General features: G+C 34.5%; 1 long non-coding RNA gene across 1 annotated transcript; it reads left to right on the plus strand.

The window, feature by feature from the left end:
- Positions 1-3,207: 3,207 nt before the first annotated feature.
- On the plus strand, positions 3,208-4,598 carry LOC113084566 (uncharacterized). Its single transcript, XR_003283773.1, has 3 exons — positions 3,208-3,304; positions 4,069-4,163; positions 4,359-4,598. It is a non-coding gene; the product is annotated as an uncharacterized LOC113084566 (long non-coding RNA).
- The last annotated feature ends 5,121 nt before the right edge of the window (positions 4,599-9,719 follow it).

The raw sequence follows: 9,719 nt of genomic DNA on the forward strand, positions 1-9,719 counted from the left end.
TTTTTCTTACCATCCATCCACCCATATATTGTTTTTCTTTCCAACATCCATTCATCCATTATTATTTTTATATCACCCATCCATCCATCCATCCATCCATCCATCTGTTGTTTTCTTACCTTCATCCATCCATCCATCTGTTGTTTTCTTACCTTCATCCATCCATCCATCCATCCATCTGTTGTTTTCTTACCTTCATCCATCACCCATCCATTTATCAATCCATCCATCCATCCATCTGTTGTTTTCTTACCTTCATCCATCCATCCATCCATCCATCCATCCATAATCCATCCATCTGTTGTTTTCTTACCTTCATCCATCCATCCATCCATCTGTTTTTCTTTCTATCCATTCATTTACTGTTGTTCTTTCCATTCACCCATCCTCTTATTTTTTTTTCTTTCCATCTGTCATCCATCCATTTTTTTTCTTTTATCCATTTACCAGTCCGTTTATTCTTTTCTCACCATCGATCAATCCATTTTTCTTTTTTCCTTTTTTGGTTCTTTTCTCATTTTTATTTTATTTTCATCCATCTTTTGTCTAGCAATCCATCTATTTCTCTTTTTTGTTTCCATATAAATTTTTTTCTCTATTTATTTTTTTTTCAATTCAGTTCAAGTGAGCTTTATTGGCATGACCAAAAGCATTGACCATTGCATGAGCAAAGAACAAAAACAACAAGAATAGATCTTTGAATCATTAAGTAGATAATTACATGAATACATTTTTTTTTTATGAACTGTTTTGTCTGGCGTCGGCTCTTGATCAGCACATCCAGGCTCTTTGACTTGTTTCTAAGAGCAGATCGAGTCTCCTTGTGATCAGGTGATTGAAGGACTCTGCTGCAGAGAAACTCAATCATGTGTAATTCCTGCATGAGTAATACACAGCAGGGATCTGTTATCTTCTAGTAAAAAACAGGATCCTTCATCAGGAGTAATGGCATGCTTACACATGCTGAATGAGAGAGTTATTATTCCTCCCTTCAGATCTCTCAGCAGGACACCGTATCTGTGCATCACTCACTTCAGACGTGAACCGCTGCTGGTTTGGACTCATCTGAAGCCAGCCTTTACTGGCACTGTCATTCAGTTTCGGCTGCGTGTAGAAGAAACTTTCTTGCTCTGAATTACTGAATCTCATCTGTCCATCACCCAAATCACTTGTGTAATCCTTCCTTAAATATTAATATAATAAGAACTGACCTATCATTTGTCCTTGTCATTTTAATCTTCTCTGATGTTATGTATAAGAGTAAGCTGTCAGTGCTCCTTTGCTGAAGAAGATAACATTATCTTTTCAATATTTCACTCGTCTTTCTTCAGCACGTTATACCATTATTTTTAGTCATGAAGTTAATAGTTAGGTGAGTAAATGACCTCACAACATTGATGTTTTGTGTGTGTGTGTGATGCCAGTGTTGTACTGTTCAAACACAAAGGCTCAGATAGGATGTTCAGTAAACATAAATATTAGCTATCGAACCACATTAGCAGAACGACGAGGCGCTAATCTCTCTCTCCAGGCTAGCAGTGTTTGCTGTGTCTTTACACAGCTGGGAAAATAAACTTTGTGCTTCTGAAATACTGTAACTTCAGCTGACAAATGTGTTGAAGCATGAATATTTCACAGAAGACCCCAGCTTTACCTCTCCAGTCTAACTTTCTCCGGTCTTTTCTTCTTAAGGTGAGACGGAGAGAGAGAAAGAGGGGAGCTTGTCATGAACATGAGCTGTGTGTTGTGTTTCTGCTGAGTTATGTAGGCCAGATCTAATTACCGCTGCAGGAAAGACTTGCAAATGAAACGCGGAATAGCCCCTGTCACACTTTCAAAGTGCGAAGGCTTCGCATGCGTCTGGTTACGGTTCGCAGTGTTTGCTCAAGTGGAATGTGCTGGAAATGTTCTTCCTCCTTTCAGATGGCTGCAAATTAGCAAAGATGAATGAAGTGGCTTTTAAACTAACAAGACTCCTACGCATTGTCGTATTTATTTTTTCTCTCCTTCAAGTCCACTCACAATGTTATTCAAGGTTTGTTCCATCAAAATTCCTTTTTTAATTTTCCACCCTCTTTCTGACCCTTTTAATTGTACAGTTTTTTACAAGATAGAGAGAGAAAAAGGAAAATGCATGAAGAAATTTAAGATGTCTTGCTGCAATATTAATTAACATTTTTATGTAAAAACGTCTGCATAAATGAAATTGTACTTTAAAAATATTATTGACAATTTATTTATTGTTTTAATTGCAATTTATGATAATATGCTTAATTGATATATTTTTTTAAATATATATTTAAATATAAATTAGTGATTCAAAATTGTAATATTTCACAATATTTTTTTGATTTGTGACGAGACACCATTAAACACGTAAAAATCTGAATGTTTGCAAACTTTTTACATTTATTGTAAGTTTTAAGGTTTTAAATATTTAAGTTGCATGTGAATGACACTTGAATGGATTTTTTTTATATTTTTTATAAATATGACCAAGAACATAAAAAATGTCCTCAGCGATTATTAAATTATTTAAAGCATGATGTATTTATGCCTTTGCTTATTGCTTATTTTCATTATTTGTATTAAAAGAGGTTTTAAACTATAAGTTATGCATAAGTTATGAACTTTCTCTCTTACTTGCCAATCTTTAACGTTACATAAATTACATTTGAATAGTTTCCTCACCAGGTAATGTCACATTTTCTAATACACTGCACAGATTTGATCCCCACTGCCTGTTCCAGGTGTTTTACTGCCTTTTTGTTGTGTTTTGAAAATTAAATGAGTTTTTCCCCTCTGTTTCATTTCTTAGCTATTGATTTCTGGTTAATTGCATGTTATATTGGTCCCAATTCCCGCATGTGTGAAAGTGCAAGTATCATTCGATTCCTTTAGCGTGTCTCTGACTGCTGTAATCAGATTGGAGAAATATTGATGTCAAACACTCAGTCCTCACCACATTACTTTCTATCAGAAGTGCTGTTAATGAGAGATACGTTTTGGAATTACTGCATGTCTTCTCTCTGTGAAGTTCCTCAGAGTGGCTGTAATGTATGTGTGTGTGTGTGTGTGTGGTTCATTTTGAAGGGTTTATTGCCCTTAAACAGCAGCTCTTTGCTCCTGTCAGTGTTTGATTGACAGGTGCTCGATGTGTTCTGCTGTCACTGATCAGCTGTCTGTCTGTCTGTCTCTGCAGGGCAGTTTTGTGGCGTGTATGACCGGCACTCTGCGGCAGATGGACGACTATCACTACACTCACCTCATCAGCACCTTTGGGAAGATGCGCACAGATGTGGTGGTGAGTTTCCATTTAATGCCAAGAAAAACTTCCCAAGGAACTGTTTACACCCACATTCAAACATTATTAGACTGACATTAATGTGCCATTAACCTGTGAACCAGTTTTATAGCTGGACAAAGAGACATTTTGGTGTCCAAATCAAATTAACTTACAAATGTTTTTTTTTTTTTTTTTTTTTTTTTTTTTTTATATACACTGAATCAAATATTACATGCAACTAATTAGTCTAATTTAATGTTTCAATTATCTTTTGTATAAACACAATGTCGAAATATGGATGAATTAATGTGTCGACATCATTCAGCGTAACACATTTATGTAAAAATGAAACGTTGTATTTATACTGACATGCACTTATCAAAAATATTAATGAAAATATATCATATGTTAAATATGTTTAAAACTATTTAAATTTTCCTGCTGACAAATGGGGAAAATGTAGTTTAAGATTAAAGATTCAAATGACGATTAATTAATATTTTGGTGCTGCACTATGATCCATAAATAATGTCATCTAATGATTCTTGTTTTAAATATGCTTTATAAGATTTTTTGGTTTATGAACCACTGTTACACTGAATGAAATTTTCGGTGGGTGTAAATCACGGTAAAGAAGTATTTGTTTGTTTGTTTTTTTCAGAAGAAAATAAAATTCAAAGCAACATTCAATGCTATATTAATAACGTTTAATAATGTTTATAATTAGAAAATCAATTCAAATTGATGTCCGGTTCATCCCAAACTCTGTGACTCTTCTTTAGGATTTCCTCATGGAGACGTTTATCATGTTTAAGGATCTGATTGGGAAGAACGTGTATCCTGCCGACTGGGTCATAATGAACATGATGCAGAATAAGTAAGTACAGAAGATGTGCTCAGTACTGTTGGCTAACTAGTGTTCCCTGTGTGCTGTGTTTCTATTGGTCAGACCCTCAGGTGTGTGTGTTGTTTTTCAGCGCTGTTGATCTAAATGAACTAGTTGAGATACTGTTCATTCATATAGCAGGTCTTTTCCTCACTTAGTTGAGTTGATTTTCTGTTTTTGGTTTAGCGCTGGAGCAACATCAGAAATGTGCATCGTGTAGAGGGAGCATCGCTTACATTAACTCTCTCTCCCTTCAACACATGCTGCTGTTGCTTAGAAACAGCAGTCAGAAATGGCCAAGAATGTGTTTGCGAATCTTTTTTTTTTCCCCATCAGTGCAACATCAGTTAGTGTGTGTGTCGGGCATGTAGCGTTTCTGTGTGCACCTGCGTGAATTCGCTCTGTTCTCGCTCTATCAGAAGTGTGGCGGCTGCTGAAATGAAAGCCATGAATTATGAATCTCTCTCTGTGTGTGTGTGTGTGTGTGTGTGTGTGTGTCTCGTGTTGTGTTGTGTTTTATTCATGCCTCTCTTCTCAACTCCTCTGCCAAACCGCGTCCAGCGTGGCTGTGAAGATGAAGGTTTAGCGCTCTTTCACAGCCAGCAGGAAGTCAGACCTGAGTTTCCTGAAGCAACCGTTTACCTGTTTCACAGAGTTTTTATGATGATGCGTGAACAGTACAGGGTAGTCACTGATTACATGTCATCTGGATTGCGTTATCAGATTCCAAATATTAAGTACGTGTTCTGTAATGGATTATTAGGTTATTAACTACAATTTTTGTATTGTAATTTCATACCCAGCACTAAGCAGGCAGGAGTTCTTTCTTTTGCTCATAATAATTCTTAACCATCTTTTTTGCCACCTAACTTACGTGAATGATGTTTTGCTGAGGACATAGCAATGAATCTGTGATCTGCTGTTGGAAATAAAGTGCTGATCTTCAGATGCGCGAAGGTGAAGAGAAGTTCAGATGTTCAGACAAATAAGATCTTCTCAGGGCTTAAATTTTTCCAGAATTCCTACATGCAGCGTTTGGCTGCGAAAAAAAAATAATCCTACAGTACATAAAAAAAAATATTGTTTATTTGATATCATTTTGGAGTCCATGAGTTCGCCTACCAATGGTAAGAGAGCAGCAGCTTTCACTCTCAACCAAACTAGCATTACTAGCCAATCAGAATGCTTTGCTCTTACAAACACGAGGTCTACATGATGAATGGAGAAGTGCGATAAAAAAGCTGTGAGGTGCGATGGTCAAAGATGTCCAGAATGTCTAGAAAAGCTCATTATAAAGCCATAGAGCTTTGTAAAAAGCTCAGAGTAACTTGTCATCTCCATACGATATGATTGCCGGAATCTATTTACCGGGATTTTTGAAAAAGGTCCTATTCACACATGATCTATTAATGGGAACTTACTGGTTTAATTTACCAGTGAAGACTGTACGTGTGAAAGAGGCTAAACTCTTCCGCTGTATATTCTGTGAATTTGGAAAAACGTTTCATTATCTCACTAGATTTGTAACGTAAATCATTTATTAACCTTTTACCATCACAGGAGAATACTTTAACCTATGTCTAAATATGCCATGTGTGTTACTACACGATTTCAAAATAAAAGTTTGTCCATGATGCCGAATATAAAAATGTAATTGATTTAAACATTGTTTCATGCTGTAAAGCGACATGTCACCAGGCCGTTGATGCCCTCTGCAGGTATTTGTTTTAATACATAATGTGCTTGTATTTATAGGCATATTACATTATGTATTTTAACAGTGTTGGTCAATGCAATCATGTAATTTCTTGGTTTGATATTTTATTTGAGCCAACTATTATTACCTCATCATTATTTGATATATAAATAGCCATACTATTGGTTTTCACTTAGGTCTGTTTGTGTTACAAAAAATTTCAGATTATTCAGTTGTCAAATAATCCGTGGTTTACCTGATTACAAAATAATTATTAGTTACAGCCCTAGATTAGTTGCAATATTTTTAAATACAACTGCATTGTTTAACTTATTGGTAATTAAAATACACATTGTATCATTGAAAAATTCTTAAAATAGTATTAAAATATTGTCATGTTCTAGTGAACCATGTATCTGTATTTTGTTTCATCTCGTGTGCTAAGTGATATAGCTCTTAATTTACAGAGTGTATGATACAGCTTTCATTTCTCATGTCAACCATATATTCACAAAAAACTAAATCAGTTTAAATAAGGCAAGCAATAACTTTGTCATAGTATCGTTTTAAATGTTTAAGTTGTCGCAGTCATTGCCCTGACCCTGGATTTTTTTTTTTTTTTTTTTTTGCTTTAACCCCTGTCTTCGGAGATATTTTCCCATCTATCTGTGCCAGTATTGTAAACATACTGTATGATACTGGCTTCTCCATGTGACTGACACATTCCTGATGTATTCCTCTGCTGTGGAGCAACACTGCTGGGATTGTGTTGGATTTGGGTTTCGGATTTGATTGGCGCAGAAGTTGGGGGTCAGGTTTCCATATTGGAAATCATAGAGTCTGGCAGCATCCACCTGCGACAGGAGCGATGATGGAAGACCCTCCACCCACAGGTGTGGGAAAGTGGAGTCAACAGGTGCATGAGACCACGGGAAAACAATGTGTAGTCACCCTCTCTGTAACACACTCTGTGGGCGTCACTGATGGAGGCGGATAAGTGTTTGTTTGGTGTGCCCTCTCATTGCATTTCAATATTATTAATGATTTAATTTAACTAATATTTTAAAATTAAGATAAGAATTGTTAAGCAGAAAAGCTAAGCAGTATTTTCTTTTAAATATTATATTTATTTTTCATTTTTGATAAAATAAATTTTTTACATTGTTTTTAAATGAAATTAAGTTTGAATTAAATGTATTAAGTACTGGTTTGATTTAAAATTAAATCAACTAATATTTTTACATTTTAAATATAATTCTTTGTGTTATACCCTCAGCAGTATTTGCATACAAAGCCTTAAATTGCCTGACTTTCAATTTAATTTAATTTAATTTAATTTAATTTAATTTAATTTAATTTAATTTAATTTAATTTAATTTAATTTAATTTAATTTAATTTAATTTAATTTAATTTAAACCATGCAAGTTTTAAATTCATTTTATTAAATGATTATAATAAATTATATTAGATTAAATTCCAATAAATTGTATACGTTTATATTATAAATACATTGTAATTATAATTAATTAATATTTTACAATTTAGAATATTATTTTTCATCATACCCTGAGCAATATTTGTCTACAAAATCTTATATTTATACTATAACTGATTTATTCTGGGTGTTTGGATATTAAATGGCATGAACAAAAATAAAAACTAAATAGAAATTGACTTAAAAATATTGCTCTGTCATACAGTGAATGTTCACAAGCTATATTAGTGGGTTCATGGGATGCTTTTAGTTTTGTTGTAGCATCTTTTCGTGGTGTACATTCTGTAAATGCTGGTAATGTAGAGGCCTGTGCTGTGAACTGCTGGGAATCAGTGTAATGCACCAGAAATAGTCTTTCTATTTCTTCCCAAAGGTGATTAACACCTCAGTCACATTCATCACAGAATGCAGGTGATGTGGAAAGAAGACACCTGCGCTCAAAGATAATGGACAATGCTAGATTAGATTTCTCAGGGTGTGCATGTGTTTGTGTTTATCCAGGTGAATTAACACTTTTGTTAATAAAGTGTCTGGATATGTTAGAGAAGAGTCACATTATTACAGGGTAGGACTGACAACTGTGTGAAATGACAAAATCTACCAGTCATATCATTAAAGGATTTCAGATTTCTGGTGCAAAAATGGATGCAGTTTTTGAGCATTTGTGCACATTGCTTTGTTCATGTTCATTTAGTGTATAATCAGTTTTCCATAGATTTTAATTTTTTTTTTTGTGCTGTCTTCACACATCAAAAGCTCTCTCTTTTCCCATCTGTATTAACTATGCCAATTCTGAATTAATTTTTAAATCAGATGACGTTTGAGCTGCAATGTATTTGATATGTATTTGAGCTTTGTTTCAGAAAAGTGTTTCAAGTTACTCCTAAAATGTGACCCTGCAAGTTTTGAACACATTTTTATCCCAAAATCATCTCTCGTTAGGAATGGACTGCACCTGCTGATTTAGTTGTTTTAGCATGCAGTTAATTATAGTCATTATGCAGATTAGGGAAAGCCACAGTCACACCCATACAATTCACATGATATTCATAGAAACGTGTGTGTGTTTATTTATTTATTTTATTATTTATTTAGAATACAACATTTTTCAAAAATGTTAAGTCTGTAAGATTTGTTTCTAAAAGTCCCTAATGCTCACATGCCATTTATTTGATTTAAAAATACAGTAATAATTGGAATATTATTGCATTATTTTTTTCTTTGTAATGTATTTTATTCCTGTAATAGCAAAGCTAAAATAGCTGTATAAAAGGAAGATTACAACATTTGTATATATTAAAGCACACGCATAAATGAAATATATATAAATTCCCTTTGCTTATACTGTATATTTTATGGAATGCTATTTTTTGTTATGAATTTGGACGACATTGTTTATAAGCCATGCAGAGTTTTTGTGTAGTTCAAGTGTGTTAAAAGGGTGTGTGTGTGTGTGTGTGTGTGTCGTGTTGTGTAATTCCATCTATATTGTGTTTCCCTTCGTGGTGATAGAAAGGAACCATGTAGCTCAAGTATAGTTTTGGTTATTTCAAAAACTCGCTAGATGAAAATCTCGTTCTCCGGAGAAGCTGGAGGTGCTTTCGTTGTTAACTGCAGGTTTTTATGAGTTGTGGTTTCGGTTTAAAAGTTAGCAATGCATTATTAAGAGCACGTCTCTGCCTGCATAAAGTCAAATAAAGTTAGTGATTTCTGCCTCCAGAGATTGGCTTCTGTGTTGTCAGCATTTCATCTGCTTATAATACGGTTGGGCTGCTTCTCCTCGTGCTGCCCGAGGACATGGTGTCTCTCTGATAGGAGCTGATTCTCGCTCTTGTTTCTCAGTCTCTCTGTGTGGTTTGGTGAGCGTGACCTTTCTCAGGCTGAGAGCTGCTCTTCATTCAGCCAGTGTGACTCAATTTGCACATGATGACATTTGTTGTTCGCTCGCCGCTTGCTGTTGTTGAAGGCCTCTTGTGATTCAGAATGAACTTTATATAAATAAAGCACAAAAGAAACAAAGAAGGAATGCAAAAGGTCCCTTGAGATGCTCCGGTCTCGGGTGATTCAGGGTTGAACTGTTTGAATGAGTGAATCACGTGGTTTGAGCGAGATGTTCCTTGAAATGCCCAGTTGTTTTGGTTTTGTCACAGTTTTTTTTTTTTATTTATTTTTTGGTCATTGAGGTTTGTTTGGTCAATGTTTTCCAGACTCTGGTACTTTGTTTTTTTTCATAATTGCTTTTGATCTTTTCTTTTCGTTTTTAATCTAGAACATCTCTGAATCACAAACAGAAAAACAATGCATAACATTTTATAACATATTTTATTTATTTTCTCTTTATTTATTTATTTTTAT

The sequence above is a fragment of the Carassius auratus genome, unplaced genomic scaffold (genome assembly GCF_003368295.1).
Source record: "Carassius auratus strain Wakin unplaced genomic scaffold, ASM336829v1 scaf_tig00040253, whole genome shotgun sequence".
Lineage (NCBI taxonomy): Eukaryota > Metazoa > Chordata > Actinopteri > Cypriniformes > Cyprinidae > Carassius > Carassius auratus.